Raw genomic sequence first — 7,368 nt, 5'->3', positions numbered from 1 at the left:
CTATGAACAAGTCTCTCGATCGTTAACATATACATGAGAGATTTCCTATTTTTTTAAGGAAAAATACAAGTATTGCAAATCATCAGATATAAACAATACTGTTTATGATGAAAAAAAAATGCTGCCATTTAATTTTTAACTAAAGATTAGAAAATGTCGTAAATTTTGTATTTTAAAATATTGGACGATTATACGTTTTTTTAGATGCTTTTTTAAATGTATTTGTCTTTTTTCAAAAATATTAACTTTAAAACGTGATATAGTTGTGACGCAATTAATGTTTTAAACATCTATAAAATGAATTCAATTCAACATTATTAAATGAAATTTTCAATTTTGATTAGATTTATGCTTATGCATCTTTTGGTGCATTATATTTGATAAAATGACGCCAAATATTAAAGATATTGACACAGTGACATAACTTTTGGATCAACCTACACTTAAATTCACAGTTTTAAAGTATTTAAAAAATACATGTGTTTATTTTCAACAAACTATGTTGAGAGATTCATTTAAAACACTAAATATAAGAATGTTCCTTTTCAGTTTCCTACAAAAATGTTAATGAGGTACATGTAAATAAAAAATCCTTTTAAACAATAATTTAATTCTGACATCCATTAAAGTCAGGAAAAAAGAAATCATTAATTTGCATGTTGAATCAGCAAATGTAAAAACTACATTTTGAAAGTATTATACATGCAAAACTTGATATTCATTTATTTGAAATTATAATGGCATATTCATCTTGAAGTAAATGTAAAAACATCGATGTATTGACGTCTTTATTTTTGGTGTATCATGCATCTTTGTAAATTGTTAAACGCATGTATTATGTTCAGATATGTTCACATATACATAATTACATGTATCTACTATATTTCAAACGATACAATTATCGGTCAAATGAAATAAAACAAGAATTAATTACATCAGAAATTCATATATAAATTTTGTATGCTTTATAGAAACTTTAAAAATCTTAATTATATAATTAAGAAACAAAATCCTACTGGATCATGCAGCAGGCACAACAATAAACCCCCAAGAGTACCATATGCAGTATCACCATTTTTAAAGAAAAATTCTTGAGAAAAATGGTAGTGGAGCCAGTACGGAAAAAATTATTGGAAAGTACTCACTCGAATTCGCATTCCTCATCTCTCTCGCACTCCGCATTGGATACTCTAAGATAAAGACATGATGTTCTTTATGAATAAATGATGAATTTATATATATAAAAAAAGTTGTTAATCCAAAACTTCTTAAATTTATAGATTTTAGAATAGAATATATTTATAAAAAGAATCTGATTTCAGATCATTATTTTTGTTTGACACACACACTCAAAAAAATGAAAGAATTTTAAATTTTATTTAGTAATAAGACCTACCTAAGAAGTCCAAAAATAATTAAAATACAGATGATGACGGTCTTCATATCTCTTGTATGGATATGATGCTACCAAATCTATATACAAATGAATTTTTCCCAAAAAAGTTTATTGTGCCAGTATCAGTTCTAAATACTCAAAGTAATGCATTTAAAAAATATATTCAGAGCTTCAAATTTTACACTAATTTGCTGGAGAAAAATAGAAAATCTACGAATTGTGCATGTAAGTGCTACAAAATACATCATCTTTCAATTTAATTGTTTTTAAATATTGGTATTGCTTTCAACATTTTTACAAAATGAAGTTTGAGGAGAATAAAATGATTCCAATCAATTTTTCTTATAAAATATAAAAATGAAGCAAAATTCAGACCTGAGTGTAGATAAAATATCCTCTCACCTCAGTAACAATGGACGGACACTACAGATGTGTACTGCAGTAGCCAAACTGATGCTAATTGAAAACAGCTCCATGATACGACACCATGTGCTCTACTACCTATCGATCTACTTGTATATTATTACTCTAATGCACTCTTATATTGTCTGTAGAAGGGTTAGACATATAGGATAATAAATTATTTCTTCAATTGTCAAGGAAAGCATGTAATTGTAACGAGGAGAAACTGTAAAACACAAAATTGGTATAGACTTCCGTAAAATGTGGAACATATAGAGGTATTTCAAAAGGAAAAGTTTTTAATAAATATATAATCGTTCTCATTTAGCATTCATGTATTTAACATTGGGGAGATTAGGTTTGGTGCACATTGTATGTTCAAGGAATAAAAACTTCGCAATTCAGAAAAGAAATCGAATAAATATTGCTGATCGTTTTACATGTACATTTTATCATAATGCATCATGTAAGGTATAAATTTCTACCATAAGTTTACTGATATGATTGTTTTATCGACCATTTAAAAGAAAACTACCATTCATTCATTTTTTTATTTATTTGTTATTGTTTACAAATCATTTCTTTCACTTAAGCAGTTTTGACATCCTTAATGGTGTTTTCTGAAATAATAATAATTGGTTTAAATGACACATGAAATTCAGATTAATATTTCATGTTAATTTGAATTTTCTAGAAGATTTTTGATGTTAACTATAAGTAAATGACGAATTTTCTTTAAAAATTTTGTTTGCTATGAACGATTTTTTTTTTAAATCACTAAAAAGATTTCTGTATTGATCATTAAAAGATATATAGTACCTAAAAAAGTTAAAGAAAGTAACACATACATTCTACCATATGCATATGTCATTGTCCTCAGGTTTCATGGTACTGGTATAAACGGTGTTGTAGTTGGAGCTTGCGTCGTTGGAGCTTGTGTTGTCTGTACGCATGCGCTGTCGGTTACTGAAATAGTTTTTTATGAATGTAAAACATTTATGAAACACATACAATTTTATAATATTGCATCTAATAGGTTTGTCACAAGCCATAAATAACTGTCACAGAGAATGAATAATTCAATATAAGCTTTCCGATTTACTTGTATATAAATCGTTTTGTTCCATGCAATTACAAAACATTAAGCATTAATATAATATTCTTCTTAACCTATACAGTATGTATCTCTATTCAGATAAAATTAAATTTGTATGACAAAACCACCCTTCTACGTGTTCTGAGAACATGATAAAAAACATACTGACGGGGAAAATTTTCTAAAATTTTTCTTTTAAAATTCATTTCATATTTTCTAATGTGATGTGTTAAAGTTATTTACCCAAAAATTCATTTTTTTATAATTTATGAAATAGTATAATTTTAAGTGCTCTCTATTTCTTATTTTTGAAACGTAATTTTATTGATTTTAATACCAATTTACAAAAACCAATCATTATAAATAATTTTGTAAAAAAAACAAACAAAAAAAAAAAAAAAAAAAAAAAACCCAGATTTTTATTTTCTATATTTTAAATTGAAATGTTTATACTTACCTGATGTCAAAATGAGAAGAACAAGAATCAAAGCAGCTAAATAATAGGGAATAATCGTGCGAAAATTCATGGTTGAATTTTTAGTAATCCCAAATAGCGTTTGTCCTATACCACCTCACTGCATACTGACTTTCTAAATAAACTGAAAGTCTTATTTAAAGCTGGTTTTTTGGGTAATTAAACATGTCAATGATCTGACTTTGTCGAAGATATAATCAGATATTGCATGACAAATGAGGTTTAAAAGGTTCAAACATGAAAAATATTTCAAAAGAATAACGTATACCTTAATGCTTAAATCATCCTTAAAAATAAAGGATGGACCAGAATTGTTATTTTCCACCCGATTAGTAAAATTATAAAAGAAAACAAAGTTGTTCTGTAGAGTACATTTATATTACAGAAAAAATATGGTGGTTCTCAATTGTAGAAAATTTTAATCATGGAAAATGCGTTCTTTCTATCAATTTGTTAGCCTTTGGTTTGAATAATATTGTACAAACTTACACGTGTGGAAAATGTGTTCTACTGATAAATTTATTTTTGAAGTCTAGTAGTCTTATTTTCTATTGTAAGCGCGCATTATTTTTTTTTTGTATTGTTACTTATATTTTTTTTTATCTACGTAAGTCACCTTTGCCTTTGAGGCAGAATGCCAATATTAACAAGAGGCCCAGGGGCCACAGCGCTCAACTGAGCACATCTTTAATTTACCCCCCCCCCCCCCCCCGGCGTTCATCATTTGAACAAACTAGAATCTACACTACCAAGATGATTCCATATAAGTAACACTAATCATAGCTTTGAAGTACTTGAAAAGAAGATTTTTAAAGGTTTCCCTATATATGTCCCTATGTAAAACTTGGGTGGGCCATTTTGGCCCCCACCCTAGCCCCAGGGGTCATGATTTGAACAAACTTGAATTAACACCACCTGAGGATGATTCCACATGGATTTCATCTTTCCCGGCCCAGTGGTTCTGGAGAAGAAGATTTTTAAAGATTTTACCTATATATTCCTATGTAAAACTTGGGTCGGCCATTTTGGCCCCATCCTAGCCCCAGGGGTCATCATTTGAACAAATTTGAATCTACACTACCTGAGGATGATTCCACATGAGTTTCACCTTTCCAGGCCCAGTGGTTCTTGAGAAGATGATTTTTAAAGATTTTTCCTATATATTCCTATGTAAAACTTGGGTCGGCCATTTTGGCCCCATCCTTGCCCCGGGGGTCATGATTTGAACAAACTTGAATCTACACTACCTGAGGATAATTCCACTTGAATTTCACCTTTCCTGGCCCAGTGGTTCTGGAGAAGAAAATTTTTAAAGATTTTTCCTATATATTCCTGTGTAAAACTTGGGTCGGCCATTTTGGCCCCATCCTAGCCCTAGGGGTCATCATTTGAACAAATTTGAATCTACACTACCTGAGGGTGGTTCCACATGAGTTTCATCTTTCCTGGCCCAGTGGTTCTGGAGAAGATGATTTTTTAAAAATGCCATTAATTTTTCTCTAATTCATAATTATCTCCCCTTGGAAAAGGGCGTGGCCCTTCATTTGAACAAACTTGGTTTCCCTTCATCCAAGGATACTTTGTGCCAAGTTTGGTTAAAATTGGCTTAGTGGTTCTTGAGAAGAAGATGAAAATGTGAAAAGTTTACGACGACGACGACGACGACAACGACTACAACGACAACGACAGACAACGGACAAATTCGATCAGAAAAGCTCACTTGAGCCTTCGGCTCAGGTGAGCTAAAAATCGTGATGTACGTATAACAATCTTGTAATTAATATACGGTATGTGACACTTAAATGAGCGTTTATTTCCAAAAATACTTCTTATCACAATCGTAATTAAAAGCTACTACTTTTTTAATTCAATGATTCAACTCCAACAACTTAACAATTTAAAAATTTCAATTTATGAAAAAAAAATTAATTCTAATTACTTTATTTAAAAAAAATTAAAAATACCTTTGTGGCAAGTTTGTGAAATGTACACACCAATGACTCACACAAAGCTTTTTATAAAGCATTTTTATATTTACATGGTTAAAATCATTGAAAATGTATATGCTAAATGTTTGACTTTCTCGCTGCCCTATCTTGTCTTCAGTCTCATTTGGACGTTAGGTCAGCGCAATTCTCCCTACATATATCTCTACAAGTGTGTATACAAGGAAATGGCTTTCAAATCAATTTCATAGTTGGTTAAGTAGAAAACATTGCAAATGTAAATATTTAATTATAACTGTTGGTTCAAAGTACTAACTCCACCCAAATACAAACGTGATTAATATTTTAAGATATGTTATTTTAAATAACTCGTTCTTAGTTACAGGGTTTATTTTAGCCAGAATATTTCCTACGCGTACAATGTACAGTACTACATTTAAAAAAAAATGTTATCAAAGGATATTTCAACAGAGAGAAAATATGTATGAAATAAGTGTAAATTTGTGCAAATGAAAGATGTATGTATTATTACGGTATATAATAAATAAAATAAAATAAGTACGAAGTTCAAAGGTTTGCGAGAACTATTGTTAAAATGGCGTGTTTAGCAACATCTATCAAAAATGTCTAATAAATCTTTCTTAATTTCTAAAGATAAACTAGAGCCGAGCTCGTTGCAAAGCAACGAGTAGGTCTTCCGTTGGAGCTGTGGACAGGAAGTGCCGACCTTTGGTCAAGGTCACTTTACTTTTTTTTTTATAAGAACAACTTCTCAACTCGGGGTAAGCCTCTTGTTAAGTTATGCTTGAACATTTTTTCTCTCTCTCAGTGACCTTGATTTGCCTTCATCAAGGTCATGACACAACTTCTATTTATAAGTAATCTATGTTTCAAGTACGGCCACCAATGATTTTTATTTATTAATTCGTAGCGTGGAAAAGAAAATATTTTTTTCTGTCAGTGACCCTGATCTCTACGAAATAACCTTGGATCTGTGTCAAGACAAAACCTCAATCTCAAACAACTTTTAGTAATTAGAAATTCATAAGCCTGACAGGAATTTTACAACTTTTTCTGTCAGTGACACTGAATTTGAAAAAATTGCATTATTTTTAGTTATCTGAAACCGGAGGACCATAAGCAATCTGTATCAAGTCTGAACTTAAAAAAGGCTAGATTGAATTTATACTATTTTCTGAGTCAAATGATACAAAACCTTTTTGTCACAAAAAATCTCTGTATCAAGTATGAGCTTCCAGATATTCTCGATTACATATACAAATGGCTCGTACAAAACATTAACTCTTTCTATAGTGACCTTGAATTTGCCATAATATTCCCTTGAACCAATGCCATGACACACCTTAGAATCATTCGAAATCTTTGTATCGAGTAGTATGAGCTCCAAGATTCTCCATAAATTTAAAGCATGCCTTCTGGGAAAACCTTGAGAGGCAGAAGGACAGCTAGACAGTAAAACAGAAAATGTTATTCCTAACCCATCCACCCCCACCCCACCCCCCAAAATACACAATCACTTTGTTTGCGGGGGTACAACTTCCTATGTTTAATTTTGAATACCTATTCCAGTCATGATTTGAAAAACAGTAATCTTTATTACATGTATTTCAGGAAGCTTTCATAAGTATGGTTTCTCATTCTTGCCCAGAAGTTCGAGAAAAATAAATTTTTAAAGACCCCTTCCTATTTTTGCTAATCGTTTTTCTACATTATCTTCATTTTATACCCCCCCCCCCCAAAGGTCGCTCATCATGTTAAAAAACACGTTGCCTAACCGAAACCACATCGGTTTATACACGCCGTTCAATTTATTTACATTTTTTTCCGTGAAGGAGGACGCGCAGGGATAAAAGATTAAAGAAAAATTCCGGATGCTCAACAGCACCATGCATGGACTTTATTTTAATACTACATATTGTGCTTGAAGTTGAATAAAATCTATAAATAAATTTAATTAAAATAGGAAACGGAGATAACGTTTAATAGAATAATTTTGACAATATATTTGATACAAGAACCATCTGATAAATAC

General features: G+C 30.7%; 1 long non-coding RNA gene across 1 annotated transcript; it reads right to left on the bottom strand.

The window, feature by feature from the left end:
* Positions 1 to 2,371: 2,371 nt before the first annotated feature.
* On the bottom strand, positions 2,372 to 3,464 carry LOC134240845 (uncharacterized). The gene is made up of 3 exons (XR_009986533.1): positions 3,352 to 3,464; positions 2,647 to 2,764; positions 2,372 to 2,418 (listed from the first exon to the last, which is right to left on the bottom strand). It is a non-coding gene; the product is annotated as an uncharacterized LOC134240845 (long non-coding RNA).
* Positions 3,465 to 7,368: the final 3,904 nt, after the last annotated feature.

This window comes from Saccostrea cucullata, unplaced genomic scaffold (genome assembly GCF_032062105.1).
Source record: "Saccostrea cucullata isolate Sc308-1 unplaced genomic scaffold, CSIRO_AGI_Scuc_v1 ctg2910, whole genome shotgun sequence".
Taxonomy (NCBI): Eukaryota; Metazoa; Mollusca; class Bivalvia; order Ostreida; family Ostreidae; genus Saccostrea; species Saccostrea cuccullata.
The sequence above is the reverse complement of the archived record's forward strand: the minus strand, read 5'-3'. Positions and strand labels throughout refer to the sequence as shown.